Here is a 16173-nt window from a genome sequence, read left to right as displayed (position 1 = left end):
AGATGTATCTTAATTTGATATGCTCAAATTTGTATATTTTATTTTTGTTACTTGCGCTTTTGGAATCTTACCCAGAACTGTTGTCTATGCTAATGTTTTACAGTTTCTCATATGTTTACTTAGTTTTTGGTTTTATATTTAGACTTTTAATTCACCTTGAGTTGCTTTTACATAGTGTATGAGGTGTTGGGGCATATTTTCAGGCTTCTACATATGGATAATCACTTTCCTTTAAACCATTTGCTAAAGGGATTCTTCTTTCTCCTGTTTGTTTTATTTCCTTTGTTAAATAGGAGTTGCCTGTAGAAAAGTCAGTTTATTTCAGCTGCCTATTCTTTTCCATTGAACTATGTGTCTGTTTTTCCAACAGTGCTAACACTGCTTCTATTTTTTTAAGATTTATGTATTTATTTGAAAGGCCAGATGCTTCTTCCAAGTCTCTCATGTGGGTGCCAGCACCCAAGAACATGGGCCATCTTCCACCGATTTCCCAGGTGCATTAGTAGGGAGCTGGATTGGAAGTGGAGCACCTGGTCTCCTAGCAGCAATATATGGGATGCATGCACAGCAGGTCAAGGCTTTAACCCACTACGCCACAGCACCAAACCCTCCTTATTTATTTCTGCTGTGATCTTTCATTATTCACTTTTTTCTACTGCCCTGCAACTTGACTCATTCCTGTTTTTTTCTGGGTCCTGGAGGATGGTAGTAGGTTGCTTCTGGGATATCTTTTTTGTGTTAGTAGATACTTGGTAATCTAAAATCATAGTTTTTAGTTTCTATATGTGTCTGCTAATCACAAGGACCTTCTAGATGACAGCAGAAAATGCTGGCAGAAATGAGGATATATTAATTTGCTAAGAAAATACCACAGAGAATATGATTTAAATCATGGAATTTTACTTCTCAGAGTTGTGAGGTTGAAAATATCAGATCAAGGTCCTAATAGGCTCATTTTTTCCAGAAGACTTTCTCCGATGAGGCAGACACATCTATCATTTGATCTGCTTAAAAGCACTTTCTTCAGGTAGAGTCATGTTGGTGGTTAGCACTTCAGTGTTTGAGTTTTAGGGAGGCACATTTCAGTCCATAACAGCAAAAGGGGGCCCTGTGGTCTACTTCAATGACAGCCATCTCTGCGGAGGACAGAAAGTATGAAATCAGCGTTAGGATTTCTCACAGTATTACTGTCAGTGCTATCTCCATCAAATGTGCATTCATGTATACACAAACAAAACTGCCTGTACACATAAACACATTCAACAGTGGAAATGCCTGATGGTTGTGTACAGGTAACATCAATATAATAATCCATAAGATGGCCTATTAGCAGGCATTAAAAAGAGAATTAGAAAGAATGACAACAAAATCTGCAGTTACCTATATTTATGTATATATGTATGATATTCAGTATTTATAGTTTCTAAAAGATGAATACTGATGTGTGGGAATAAAAGCTAAACCTTACCTTGCAATATTGCAGCCTAGTCTACATGAAAGATGTCTTCCTAAAACCTTTCACTGGGCCCACTCTGTGGCATAGTAGAGTAAGCATCCACCTGCAGCACCAGCATCATCCCACATGGGCACCAGTTTGAGTCCCTGCTTCTGCACTTCCAATCCAGCTTTTTGCTAATGGCCTAGGAAAGCACAGGACTGCATTACATATAGGAAAGATGCATTTAAAAATTATAAATCTAGTGCATTTTAGCAGAAGTTTTAACAAATACTTCTGATTTTCTCAGCATTATGTACTAAATAAATGACATAATGAGTCACTGTCAGATTTCTAGCTCTTTGACAGCCACTTATAATATTTAACAGCATTTTGAAATTTATTGCTAGTGTGTTTTTCTCAACACATGCACTGGATTTTACCAGTTTAGTGAACATGGAGTTGCCTATTATAGGATTTGCATTTCAATGGGTTTTCATGGCACATGTAATCAACATCTGCAAAGCCTCTAAAACACATAAACAATAACATGAATCAGTTTTTTTTTCTTAAAGATTTATTTATTTGAAAGAGTTGCACAAATAGAGGAGAGGTAGAGAGAGAGAGAGAGATAGACAGACAGACAGACAGAGACAGTGAGGTCTTCCATCTGCTGGTTTACTCCCAGTTGGCCGCAATGGCTGGTCTGTGTCGATCCGAAGCCAGGAGCTTCTTCCGAGTCTCTCACATGTGTGCAAGGCCCCAAGGACTTGGGCCACCTTCTACTGCTTTTCCAGGCCATAGCAGAGAGCTGGTTCAGAAGTGGAGCAGCCACGACTTGAACTGGCACCCATATGCCTTGCCAGCACTGCAGGCAGCAACTTTATCTGCTATGCCACAGCGCCAGCCCCGCATTGCATCTTTTTAAGATGATATGGATTTAAGTTCATGAAAAATTATTAGCAGAGTGGGAACTGATAGATATGGATGAAGCAGGATGGACTTGTTAGGAATGGTGATGTTAATTTTCTTATAAAATAAATAAATAAGAAATTAAATATGGTCAGACATAAATGAAGACTAAATTTTATTAGTGGTGATCCAGAAAACATTGATCTCAGGTCTTTTTCTTCTAGTGTTAAGTTTATATTTTTAAATGCATATTAAGTGAACAAATTTCATGTAATTTATATATACAGATTGAAGAGCAAACTGATAACATCCTACCCTATCTTCCCTTGGTCTCATATTTCCAACTCCCTCCTTCTTGTTTTATTTTCTTTTAATTTTTACAGCTGCATGCTTTGATTTTATTTTAGAATCACAAGCTTTAACCCTCTACAAAATAAAGAATTCAGCAAGTAGTAGCAGAAATATCAATGAGTATATGTTGTATACTCTATCAAAGAGTACAGAAAAGTGCTATGAACAATACTCAAATCTCAAAATGTCAATTTAACTCCTATGCTACTTTTTGTTGTCTATATATAAATTACCACCAGCCAGAGAAAACATATGGTATTTGTCTTTTGGGGACTGGCTTCTTTCATGAAGCATAATTGTTTCCAGTTCATCCATTTAGTTACAAAGGATAGGATTTCATTCTCAATTGTGGCTGAATAGTATTTTACACTGTATATATAGCTCATATTCTTTTTCCAGTCACCAGCTGATGGATATCTGGGTTGATTCCATGTTAGCTATTGTGAATTGAGCTGTAATAAACAAGAGGGTACAGATAACTCATGCCTATGCATATTCTATTTCATTTCATGTTGATAAATTCCCAGGAGTCAGATGGCAGGATCATATGGTATGTTTGTTTTCAGATTTCTGAGGAACTTTTATACTACCTTCCATAATGGCTGTACTAGCTTCATTCCCACCAACAACAGGTTAGGGTACCTTTTTCTCTACCTCTCCACCAGCCTTTATTGTTTGTTGACTTTTTCAAAAGAATTATTTATTTGAATGGTGGAGCTACATAGAGGGAGAGGCAGAGGCAGAGGCAGAGAGACATAAGTATTTTATCTCCTTGTTTATTCTCCATATAGCCCAACAGGTGGTGCTGGTCCAATCAGCAGCCAGAGTTAGGAGCATCTCCCTGGTCACCCAAGTGGGTGCAGGGACCCAGGCACTTGGGCCATCCTCCACTGCCCTCCCAGTCCAGAGCAGAAAGCTGGACTGGAACAGAAGCAACCGGGACCAGAACTGGCACCCATATGGGATGCTGGCTCCACAGGTGGAGAATCAACCCAGTGTGCCACAGCACTGGCCCCCATCAGCGATATTTTTCTATAGTTCTCTTTCTCCACTGTATCTTTTTCTAGTTTAAGAATTAAGGTGATGCAGGATTAATAGAAGGAGTTTGAGAGGATTGTCTCTCTTTCAATTGTTTTGAATAGTTTGAGAAGAATTGGAATTAGTTCTTTAAAAGTCCTGTAGAATTCAATAGTGAGGCTGTCTGATCCTGGACTTTTCCTTGTTGGGTGGGTCTTTATTACTCATCCAATCTCTGTCTTGGTTTTTGATTTGTTTAGCTTTTCTATGTGTCTTCATGACTCAATTTTGGTATATTGTGTATGTCCAGGAATCTGTTGATTTTTCCTCTAGGTTTTCCAATTTGTTAGCCATCACAACAGATGCCCACATCCTATATTGCAGCGCTAATCTGAGTTTTGGGTACTCCACTTCCAAATCAGTTTCACATTAATATCCCTGGGAAGCAATGGATGATAGCTCAAATTCTTTCATTCCTGTCATCTAATTTGGAGAACTGTAACCTAAATGGGGACTTGAGAACCTGGTCTTGCACAGTTGTAGCCATATAGAAAATGAACTAGCTGATTGGAGATCTCTCTGCTTCTCTTTCCTTCTTGCTTTGTCTCTGTGTCTCTCTGCCTTTTTTTTCATATTAAAATATTTAATTACTTATTTGAAAGAGTTACAGAGAGAGGGAGAGGCAGAAATCTTCTACCACCTAATTCATTTTTGAGATGACTTCAATAGCCAGAGTGTGGCCAGGTTGAAGCCAGGAGCTTTCCTCCGATGTGTGTGGCAGCATCCCAGGCACTTGGACCATCTTTCACTGCTTTTTCAGTCCATTAATAAGGAGCTGGATCAGAAATGGAATAGTTGGTGCTTGAACTGGTGCACATACAGGATGCCAATGTAATAGATAGCAGCTTTGTCCACTTCACCACAACCACCAGCTCCTCTTTCTGCCTTTCCAATAAATAAATCTTTTGAAAAAGAACTTAAGGTAGTAAAAGTCATCATGACTGAGCAATGGCAAATTTATTGAAGTGATCTACTTTCTAAAAGATCTATTTAAGAACTTGAAAGGCAGCACTAGAAAGAGAGAGTGGGAGAGATTGATCTTCCTCCTGGTTTGTTCACTCCTCAAATGGCTGCAATGACTGTGGCTAGGCCAGACTGATATCAGGAGCCAGGGGCTTCTTCCAGGTCTCTCACATGGGTGCAGGAGCCCCAATATTTGAGTCATCCTGTGCCGCTTTTCCAGACACGTTAGCAGGGAACTGGATCCGTTTGGAGCATTAATGTCTATGATACTCTCCTTGCAATTAAAGGATTTAGAATCCATTTCATTTATGGGTGGGCCAAGTACAACAGCTTCCAATTGTCCAAGGTTTGGATTAGATGGGTTCTGAGAATTTTTTTTAAATAGTTATTAATCTTAACTCTCAGTTTAAGCTTTTCTTACCAAATTTTCATGTTTGATGATGTTTATATCTATGGGAAAATTGGGTCCTGGATTGCAACCAATGAAAGCATCCAGACTAACAGTAATAAGGTCAACAGTCAGCAGAATGATGTCCAGCTGAACTGAAATAGCTTTTCTTATTTGGTAGAGGGGTTGCCTCCTGCATTATACTGACATACAGACATAGACAGTAGATATTGGAGCCTGTCCCTTCTGCCAAATGGAGAATGCCACATTTTGGTACATCATATATATATTTATATATATATATATGTATATTATAATATATTATATAGTTCTTTATATAATATATTATATTATATATTATAATATATCATATTATATTATATATTTCTATATATAATATAGAATTACATATAATTATTATAAATATATGAGATATAATTATTATATATAAATTTATTATTTATATACAAATATATAATTATTTCTGATCCAGCTCCTTACCAATGGATTGAAAAAGCAGTGAAAGATGGTCCAAGTGCCTGGGTTGCTGCCACACACATTGGAGGAGAAGGTCCTGGCTTCAACCTGGCCACACTCTGGCTATTGAAGTAATCTCCATAATATATATATATATATTATATATATAGTACATATAATAAATTATATAATATTACCTGTTTTTTTTTCATTTTCAATTCTCTTTATATACAGAAGATCAGTTTAGCATACATTAAGAAAATATTTCAACAGTTTGCTCCCACACAGAAACATAAAATGAAAAATAATTGATGGTTTTTAGTCTCTTAGTAGAGTTCTTTGGATCCTCTAAGAATCATATCATCTGCAAAGAGGGATAGTTTGACTTCTTCCTTCTTGATTTGTATTCCTTTAATTTCTTTTTCTTTCTGATGGCTCTGGCTAAAACTTCCAGAACTATGTTAAATAGCAGTGGTGAGAGTGGGCATCCCTGTCTGGTGCCAGATCTCAGTGGAAATGATTCCAACTTTTCCCCATTCAATAGGATGCTGGCCGTGGGTTTTTTTCATAAATTGCTTTGATTATATTGAGGAATGTTTCTTCTATACCCAATTTGCTTAGAGTTTTCATCATGAAAGGGTGTTGAATTTTATCGAATGCTTTCTCTGCATCAATTGAGATAATCATATGGTTTTTCTTCTGCAGTCTGTTAATGTGGTGAATCACATTGATTGATTGGCGAATGTTGAACCATCCCTGCATACCAGGGTTGAATCCCACTTGGTCTGGGTGGATGATTTTCCTGATGTGTTGTTGTATTCTATTGGCGAGAATTTTATTGAGGATTTTTGCATCTATGTTCATCAGGGATATTGGTCTATAATTTTCTTTCAGTGCTGCATCTTTCTCTGGCTTAGGGATTAAGGTGATGCTGGCTTCATAGAAAGAATTTGGGAGGATTCCCTCTTTTTCGATTGTTCTGAATTGTTTGAGAAGAAATGGGATTAGTTCTTCTTTAAATGTCTGGTAGAATTCAGCAGTGAATCCATCTGGTCCTGGGCTTTTCTTTGTTGGGAGGGCCTTTATTACTGTTTCAATTTCTGTCTCAGTTATGGGTCTATTTAGGTTTTCTATGTCTTCATGGTTCAATTTTGGTAGCTTGCATGTGTCCAGGAATCTATCCATTTCTGATAGATTTTCCTGTTTGCTGGCATACAGGTCCTTGTAGTAATTTCTGATGAGTCTTTTTATTTCTGTGGTGTCTGTTGTTACGTTTCCTTTTTCACCTCTGATTTTATTGATTTGGGTCTTTTCTCTTCTTTTTTTAGTTAGTTGGGCCAAAGGGGTGTCAATTTTGTTTATTTTTTCAAAAAAACAGCTCTTTGCTTGGCTGATTTTTTTGTAATGTTTTTTTGGATTCAGTCCTGTTAATTTCTTCTCTGATTTTAATTATTTCTCTTCTCCTACTAGATTTGGGTCTGGTTTGCTGCAGTTTTTCTAGGTCCTTGAGATGTGCTGAAAACTCATTTAATTTGGTTTCTTTCCAAATTCTTGATATAGGCCCCTATTGCTATAAACTTGCCTCTCAATACTGCTTTTACCATATCACATAAGTTTTATATGTTGTGTTGTTATCCTCACTTACTTCCAGAAAGTTTCTGATTTCTCTTTTGATTTCTTGAATGACCCAGTGTTCATTCAGGAGCATATTGCTCAGTCTCCATTTGTTTGCATACTTTCTGGGGTTTCCTGAGTTGCTAATTTCCAGCTTCATTCCGCTGTGGTCTGAGAAGCTGCATGGTATGATTCTAATTGTTTTAAATTTGCTGAGACTTCCTTTATGACCTAGAATGTGATCAGTCCTAGAGAAGGTTCCATGCACTGCTGAGAAGAATGTAAAAGCTTTAGATATAGGATTGAAAGTTTTGTAGATATCTGTTAGATCCATTTGGGCAATAGTGTCAATTAAATCTGCTGTTTCCCAGTTGATCTTCTGTCCAGATGATCTGTCTATTTCTGAGAGTGGAGTATTGAAGTCCCCCAGTACTATTGTATTGGAATCTAAATCTCCCTTTAAGTCCCTTAACATATCTTTTAAATAGACCGGTGCCCTGTAATTAGGTGCATACACATTTATAATAGTTATATCTTCCTGTTGAATTGAACCCTTAATCATTATATAGTGCCCCTCTTTGTCTCTCATCAGTTTTTGTATTAAAGTTTATTTTGTCTGATATTAATATGGATACACCTGCTTTTTTTGGTTTCTGTTGGCATGGAATATCTTTTTCCAACCTTTCACTTTCAGTCTGCATGCCTCTTTGTTAGAGAGATGTGTTTCTTGTAGGCAACAAATAGTTGGGTGTTGTTCCTTAAGCCAATCAGCCAATCGGTGTCTTTTAACTGAAGAGTTAAGTCCATTAACGTTTAATGTGACTATTGATATGCAGTGACTTTGCCCTGCCATTTTCCCGGAGATATTTTCTAGTATATGCTTTGAGCTTCCCATGCTCTTTTACTGGTAGGTGTTCTTCCTTTACCTTCTTTCATATTGATGGCTGTGTTTCTGTGTTTCTGAGTGAAGCACATCTTTAAGTATCTTTTGCAGGGCCAGACGAGTGGCAGCAAAATCTTTCAATTTCTGTTTGCTATGAAAGGTCTTTATTTCACCTTCATTCACAAATGAGAGCTTAGCAGGATATAATATTCTGGGCTGGCAGTTTTTCTCTCTTAGCACCTGTGCTATGTCTCGCCATTCGCTCCTAGCTTATAGGGTTTCTGATGAGAAGTCTGCTGTGAGTCTGATTGGAGATCCTCTGAGAGTAATCTGATGTTTCTCTCTTGCACATTTTAGGATCTTTTCTTTATGTTTCACTGTGGTGAGTTTAATTACCACGTGTCGTGGTGAGGATCTCTTTTGTTCATGTTTATTGGGGTTTCTATGAGCTTCCTGTACTAGGATGTCTCTGTCCTTCTCCATACCCGGAAAGTTCTCTGCTAGTATCTCACTAAAAAGGTCTTCTAATCCTTTCACTCTCTCCATGCCTTCAGGAACTCCTAGAACTCCAATGTTGGTGTTTTTAATAGTATCCTGTAGATTCCCAACAATATTTTTTAGATTTCTAATTTCCTCTTCTTTTCTTTGGTTTGACTGTATCCTTTCCTGTTCTCTGTCTTCTAAGTCCGATATTCTCTCTTCTGCTTCCCCCATTCTGTTTTTAAGGCTCTCTAATGTGTTTGTCATTTGATCTATTGAGCTCTTCATTTCATTTTGATTTCTCTTCACTATCACACTTTCCTGTTCCACTAGTTTCTGCATTTCATTTTGATTCTTCCTTAAAATTTCATTTTCACAAGAGAATTTTTCAATCCTGTCCAATAAGGATTTCTGTAGTTCAAGGATTTGCTTTTGAAAACTTCTAAATGTTCTTATCATAAATTTTTTGAAATCCGTATCTTGCATTTCTTCTATCTCATCATCTTCAGAATCTTGGCTTGGGGTGTTTTGTTTATTTGGAGGTGTCATAGTGTCATCGTTGGTCTTGTTCCCTCGATTTCTGTGTTTATTGCTTGGCATGGTTAATTCTTTTTCCCTCACTGTGAGGTGTTTTTTTTTATACTGTGTCCGTGTTAAGTGGACTACCTGCTGTTGGAGGAGCCTTGGAGGCTTGAGATGGGTGTGGCCTGAGAGCTCTGCTTGGTTCTTCAGGGTTACAGGTGTGCAAAGTGACACCCTCAGGTTATGCATGGTAAATCTCTCTTCATTTATTTATTTATTTATTCATTTATTTTATTTTATTTTATTTTTTATTCAGGATGTAAGTAATACTGCAAGGCTGAGCAGAATGGATGGTATCTAGCTTCCGATCTCTGGCTTCTACCCAAAGAGTCTGTGCAGGCTCCGTTTCTCCTGCGGCTTCCACTGGGTTGCCTATGCTACTGAATTGTAGCCTTAACTCTCCTCTTTTATTATGTATATCCCAGCTCTTTGTCTCTTGCTTGCCTTTGCAAGGTCGGGGGAGAGAGGAACTTGTCTGTACCAGTACACCCCCACCTTTTTTTTTTCCTTCTCTCCTGTAGTCAGTCTGTTGAACTTTCCCGCTTCAAAGCCCGCTTCCCTCTAAAATTCTGTCTGCCGTTTCCCCACCAATGTCTCCAGTTACTGAGCTCACCTCCGCTTCCATCGCCGATGTGTGGACTCGGAGCCCTGGGCATCCCTCCTCTCCCCGCTGGTGTCTGTGTCACATTGACCCCCCTTCCTGCACTGGCGCTCAGATTCTGCGGCTCCCACGGTTCGGCTTCCGTGCGGTGGGTGACCCTTCTGTCCCAGTACGTCCTCTGAGTCACAGCCACTAGCTCCGGAAGAGTTTCCTCTGCAATTTTTTTCCTGATCCTTTTACTGAGGCTACTGTAACTCTGCTTTTATTAAACTAAATTTTCCCGGACTATCGGTGCATGCCCTCACTATTCCACCATCTTGGATATTATCTGTTTATAATTATTATATATTAAAAGGAAACCTGTTAAAGTGAAATGAACACTATGAGAAACGGTGACTTGATCAGCCCTTGCCCTGACTGTTGATGAACAACTTAACACGTTATCCCTCTCAGTATTTCTGTTGTTTATTTGTTCTACTTAATATTTTTGGTTGAATACTGTAATCAATACACAGTTATTCTCAAGTGTTGAAACTTAACTGAAAAGTGATCTCTGTTAAATATAAGAGTGGGAGTAAGAGAGGGAAGAGATGTGCAATTCGGGACATGCTCAAGCTGACTTACCTCAAACGATAGAATATATATGAATATATTTATATACATGCAAATATAAATAAATGTACATATATATAGAATTTATTTATTTATTTGACAGGTGTACTTACAGACAGTGAGAGGAAGAGACAGAGAGAAATGTCTTCCATATGCTCATTTACTCCCTAATGACTGCAATGTCTGGAGCTGGGCCAATCTGAGCTAGGAGCTTCCAGGTCTCCCACATTTTGGCAGGGAGCAAAGCACTTGGAACAGCTTCTACAGCTTTCCCAGGCTATTGCAGAGAGCTGGATGGGAAAAGGAGAAATGGGGACTAGAACTGGTACACATATGGGGTACCAGCACTGCAGGTAAAGGATGACACCACTGCACCACAGTGCTGGCCCCAATCTATCCTTTATTAAGGTGATCTCAGTAATCATGTTCAGGTATTGCTGTCCTATATTCATGGCCAAAGTCCTAGCAGACAACATGATTTGGAGAATCAAAAGCACAAGGTGTGTAGGAGACTTCATTTCTCATACAGCACAGTTAATAACAAGGTTCCAAGAGGGGAAATTACTTGCATCTTTGAGAACAAATGGACATCACAGGTGATCTAAAGAATTCAGAAGGTTTGTGAGACCCTAGAGTGAAAAAGTCACTGGGAGCACAAGGACAGTGCTTAGAGTTTATTTTGATGGATTTTAGCCCCTTTCATTGGAGGGAGGCCCAAAGAAGCTGGACTGATTTGTAAACCTCAGAAGTGTCTTTTCAAGGTGAAGGCAAACTGAGACTGCGGGGTTTTTGGAAAAACTTTGAATAAAACACATTTGCCACACTTTGTTAAGACACATCATTTATCTATTGATTTTCATCAGATCTTTTAACATTAGGTATAAGGTACAGTGGACATGGTGGATGGCATATAGGAATATGATTTTAGTAATATATCATGAGGTGCTTTTTTTTTTTACTGGATTTAGCAGGTAAAATTGGGCTACCTAATGGGATATAGCTGGAATAATCACCTTTTTGTTAAATAAATCTGAGGTAATAAATGTTAGTGTATGAAGACATGAAGACATTGAGTTTTCTTTTATTGGGCCTTCTTGATTATTTTAATCTGGGATCTGCGAATTCTCATGTTCTCTAGGCAAGTTGTAACTGAAAAACTTTATTTTATTCCTCATCATGTTGGACCAACTCTGCTGCTTCTGGGACTTTTTTAGTACATCTGACAATTGGAAATTTAGACAATAGTATAGTTAAAATGAGATGTACCAAGTAAAATATTTATTTTTATTCTGATACATATTTTGGAATTCTTCTAAAATTCCTATTGAGTATCCTTGTTAAATTTAGTTGCATCCCAGGTTAAGACTTATTGGAGGCAGTCGCCATGGCTCAATAGGCTAATCCTCCACCTGTGGCTCAGGCACACCGAGTTTTAGTGCTGGTGGGAGCACCAGATTCTGTCCCAGTTGCTCCTCTTCTAGTCCAGCTCTCTGCTATGGCCCAGGAGTGCAGTGGAGGATGGCCCAAGTGCTTGGGCCCTGCACCTGCATGGGAGACCAGGAGGAAGCACCTGGCTCCTGGCTTTGGATCAGCACAATGTGCCGGCCGCAGCACACTGGCCGCAGCGGCCACTGGGGGGTAAAGCAACAGAAAAAGGAAGACCTTTCTCTCTGTCTCTCTCTCTCACTGTCCACTCTGCCTGTCAAAATAAAAAAAAATTTTTATAAAAAGACTTATTGCAGCCACTCTAGTGATTATACCCATGAAACTTTGTTAATAAATGCAAATAGAACCTGGGAAAATTGATGTTTATCTTATGCTGTAGAGACTTAAGATTGAACATCTTTTTTATCTTTTTTAATTATATAATTTAAAAACAAATTTTATTTTTTTTTTTTGACTTTACTAAGCCACAGCTCTGGTCCCATTAATATGTCTTAACAATGTTTTTTCCTCTCGGACTTATCTCTATTGTTTCAGTTAACTGCATGCCTTTTCTTTACATTCAGATTCTCTCCGCTGTCAAAGCTTATTCATCTTAATTCTGTTGTTCCTATTTCCCTCCCTTTTATTCTGTCCCTAGGCTAATTGAGGTCATGATTCTCCATTCCTTCTGTGTGGTGTCACAGTAGCCTTGAAGTGTTGTTTTTCTCTTCTGATTTCTAAAGAAAGAAATTATGTATTCCCCCAGTTTAGATATTTTAATAATTCATTCTAAAACAAAGGTTAAATGTTCTTAATTTGACAAGAATTTTCAGGGCCAGCAGTGTGGTGTAGTGGGTAGAACCACCACTTGCAGTGCTGGCATCTCATATAGATCCAGCTCTCTGCTATAGCCTGGGAAAGCAGTAGAAGGTGGCCCAAGTCCTGGGCCCCTGCACCCATGTGAGAGACCTGGAAGAAGCTCCTTGCTCCTGGCTTTGGATCGGCACAACTCTGGCCATTGCAGCCAACTGGGGAGTGAACCAGTGGATGGAAGACCCCTCTCTCTTCTCTGCCTCTCTCTGTGTAACTCTGACTTTCAAATAAATAAATAAATCTTTTAAAAAAGAATTTTTTCTAATTTTAGATTTGTTCTACTTCATTGCCACTTCAGGATGTGTGTAAGGAGTGCATATCCAGTTATTCTATTTTGGATTTTTGGGATTTTGTGTTAGCTCTGCTGTCTATTCATTTTTCTCGAGCATTGGTGATATCTTCTCCTTAGTTGTATTAAGAGAGAGAGCAATAGCCCTCATGTCTTTTTAGGTAAGTAAGACATATTAAAAACAGAGCATTCAGTATACATTCTTAGTATTTTGACTTGTTCAATTGGTTTTCCTGACCTCCCTTGGATATTCTTGGTCTCTGCTGTACAACTTTCTATACTCATTAATTCTTTGATATTCCCAAATCCAGAAAATGAATGATTCAACAGCTGTGTTCCTGTATTTGCTGGGACTCAGGGTAAGAAGCAATGTGGAGATGTTCAGGAATCTAAAGTTACATGCGACATAGCAAAGCAAATCATTTCCTATACAAAGTGACTGGGAAATCCAGAATCTTTTGCACACTATATTGGATCCTGAACTATTACTGAACTATTCAGTAAGATTTTAATGTATTTATTTTCTGTGTGTGTGTTTGTATTTCTAAGTAAACTCTGCTGGGCTACTTAACATTAACGTGTATTGCAGAATTCTTTCATCAGTTTTTACTTTTAAAAAGTTTCTCTTTCAGTTTTATGGGAGAGGGTAGAAGTTTTCTGCTATGTAACTGAAAATTCATTCATTCATTAAAGTTAAAAATATTTGTTGGAAATTGGTGGAATACTATTAATTCTCATGTGATTTGCATGAAACTAAATACATTCTCTATTTTGTTTTGCTTAACATTTCTGCATGTGTGGACTTCTTTTTTCCTTATTGCCCCAAATCCCTTTGTGTATTGGGATGGCAAATGGGTTTTACACTGGACAAAACATGTTATTTTGGCAAAGAAGTTCTTAGCCTTCCTGCTTCAAGTATTCAAATATTACATTAGAAATCAGTATATTTGTATACTGTACAAATGTCCTTCATACAATTTTGTAATATTCTGGGATGGGAGAGGGAGCAGGAAATAGGAGGGTTATGGGTGGGAGGGAAGTTATGGGGGAGGGGAAGCCACTGCAATCCAAAAGCTGTACTTTGGAAATTTATATTTCTTAAATGAAAGTTAAACAATTTTGTAATCTTCACCTTCCTTTTATTTAGTCCTTTTTTAAAAAAGATTTATTTATTTTACTTGAAAGTCAGAGTTACACACACAGAGAAGGGGAGAGAGAGAGAGAGAGAGCAGTCTTCCAACCGCTGGTTCACTCCTGATTTGGCCACAATGGCTGGAGCTGTGCCGATCCAAAGCCAGGAGCCAGTAGCTTCTTTTGGGTCTCCTATGCAGGTGCAGGAGCCCAAGGGTCTGGGTCATCCTCTACTGCTGGATAGTAAGTCTTACTTGCCTAAAAAGCTGGATAGTAATTTGAGTAGCCAGGACTTGAACTGGCACCCATGTGGGATGTCGGCACTGCAAGCCACAGCTTTACTTGCTATGCCACAGCATCGGCCCCTTTATTCTTATGACTATTGCTATGCTATGGGAATTTATAATTGATAATGCTGAACAATTGAAACTGTGTTATTTACAATTGTAGTACTGGATATGGCAGTTTTACTTGAAGTAAAGTATGTAGCCTGCTTATTGTATGATTTTTGGTAAAGCATGCATTTATATGTAAAGCAGATCTGTTAATCATTTAAAAGTGAATTATCATGATTACCCAGATATAAAGAATGCAATATGTGCTAATGAGTTAGCAGTCACAGACATTTAGAATTAGAGGGATTTTAGAACCTTTTCAATACTGCAGTTTTTATGAAAAACTAATAAATTTTATTTGACAGGTAGAGTTATAGACAGTGAGAAAGACAGAAAGGTCTTCCTGCCATTGGTTCACTCCCCAAATGGCCACCACAGTTGGAGCTGTGCCTATCCAAAGCCAGGAGTCAGGTGCTTTCTCCTGGTCTCCCATGCGGGTGCAGGGCCCAAGCACTTGGGCCATCCTCCACTGCCTTCCCGGGCCATAGCAGAGAGCTGGACTGAAAGAGGAGCAACCAGGACTAGAACGCTTTGCCCAGATGGGATACCAGCAGAGTTACACAGATAGTGAACAAGAGGAAGAGAGAGAGAGAGAGGTCTTCCCTCTGCTGGTTCACTCCCGAAATGGCCTAAAAGGTCAGAGATATGCCAATCTGAAGCCAGGAGCCAGGACCTCTTCAGGGTCTCCCATGCAGATTCAGGGGGCCCAAGGACTTGGGCCAACTTCCTACTGCTCTCCCAAGCTCTAGCAGAGAGCTGGATGGAAAGTGGAGCAGCCGGGACTTGAACCGGCCTCCATATGGGATGCCCACACTGCATGCAGTGGCTTTACTGGCTACACCACGGCGCTGGCCTCAAGACAATGCTCTAAAATGATGCATTAATTATTCCCAAATATTGAAAAGTGGCATGGTACACATTTGAATGTGTTGTTTTGTACTAGTTGTAGAAACAGTTTAAAATATATTTATATTTAAAAATGTAAGCTTTGATCTAAAGTATTACTTTCCCTTAAGGTGCCTGTTTGGAAACTGAGAGATCGTTGAAGTCTATCTTGAGTACAACTGATATTATCCAAGCCTCCTTTATCACATGAGGATGCTAAATGCCAAGGCCCAGAGAAGTAAAGTGAATTGTTCAAGGTCACATAGGTAAGTTGTAGCAGGGATAATTCTGTATTAGAATTAGGTATCCTGATACATAGGCCACTGTTCTGTCAATTTAGTACTCCTTCTGGAGTTAAAGATTCTAAGTTGTGGAAAATTAAGTTTGGAAATTTAGTGGTTGCTATGTTGTTATGGTGAGAAATTTCTGTGTATAGCTATGAGTTGCTTAAATTTTATTCAATATATTTTCTAGTATGTTTGCTATTTATTTGAAATGTATAACAAATAGCTTCATCTATTTGCCAAAAGAAGTTTTTAAAGATTTATTTATATTATTTGAAAGTCAGAATTACACAGAGAGAGAAGGAGAGGCAGAGAGAGTGGTCTTCCATTCACTGGTTCACTCCACAGTTGGCCTCCATGGCTGGAGCTGTGCCGACTAGCAGGCAGGAGCCAGGAGCCTCTTCCTGGTCTCCTATGCAGGTTCAGGGGCCCAAGGACTTGGACCATTTTATAGTGCTTTCCCAGGCCATAGCAGAGAGCTGGATAGGGAGTGGAGCAGCCAGGTCTTGAACTGAT

The 16173-nt window shown here is 38.7% G+C and overlaps 1 long non-coding RNA gene across 6 annotated transcripts in view; it reads left to right on the top strand.

Annotated features, from left to right (window-relative positions):
* The window catches only part of LOC149128640 (uncharacterized), a 120429-nt gene that overhangs the window by 58276 nt on the left and 45980 nt on the right, over positions 1-16173 (top strand). For all 6 annotated transcript variants that reach the window (XR_016222439.1, XR_016222438.1, XR_016222449.1 and 3 more), the window contains one exon: positions 15505-15639. This is a non-coding gene — a long non-coding RNA (uncharacterized LOC149128640). The remainder of the gene's footprint in view (positions 1-15504; positions 15640-16173) is intronic.

Source organism: Oryctolagus cuniculus, chromosome 1 (assembly GCF_051225735.1).
Source record: "Oryctolagus cuniculus isolate XC-2025 breed Fujian yellow rabbit chromosome 1, ASM5122573v1, whole genome shotgun sequence".
Taxonomy (NCBI): domain Eukaryota; kingdom Metazoa; phylum Chordata; class Mammalia; order Lagomorpha; family Leporidae; genus Oryctolagus; species Oryctolagus cuniculus.
Note: the sequence above shows the minus strand (reverse complement) of the source record. Positions and strands in the feature narration are given on the sequence as shown.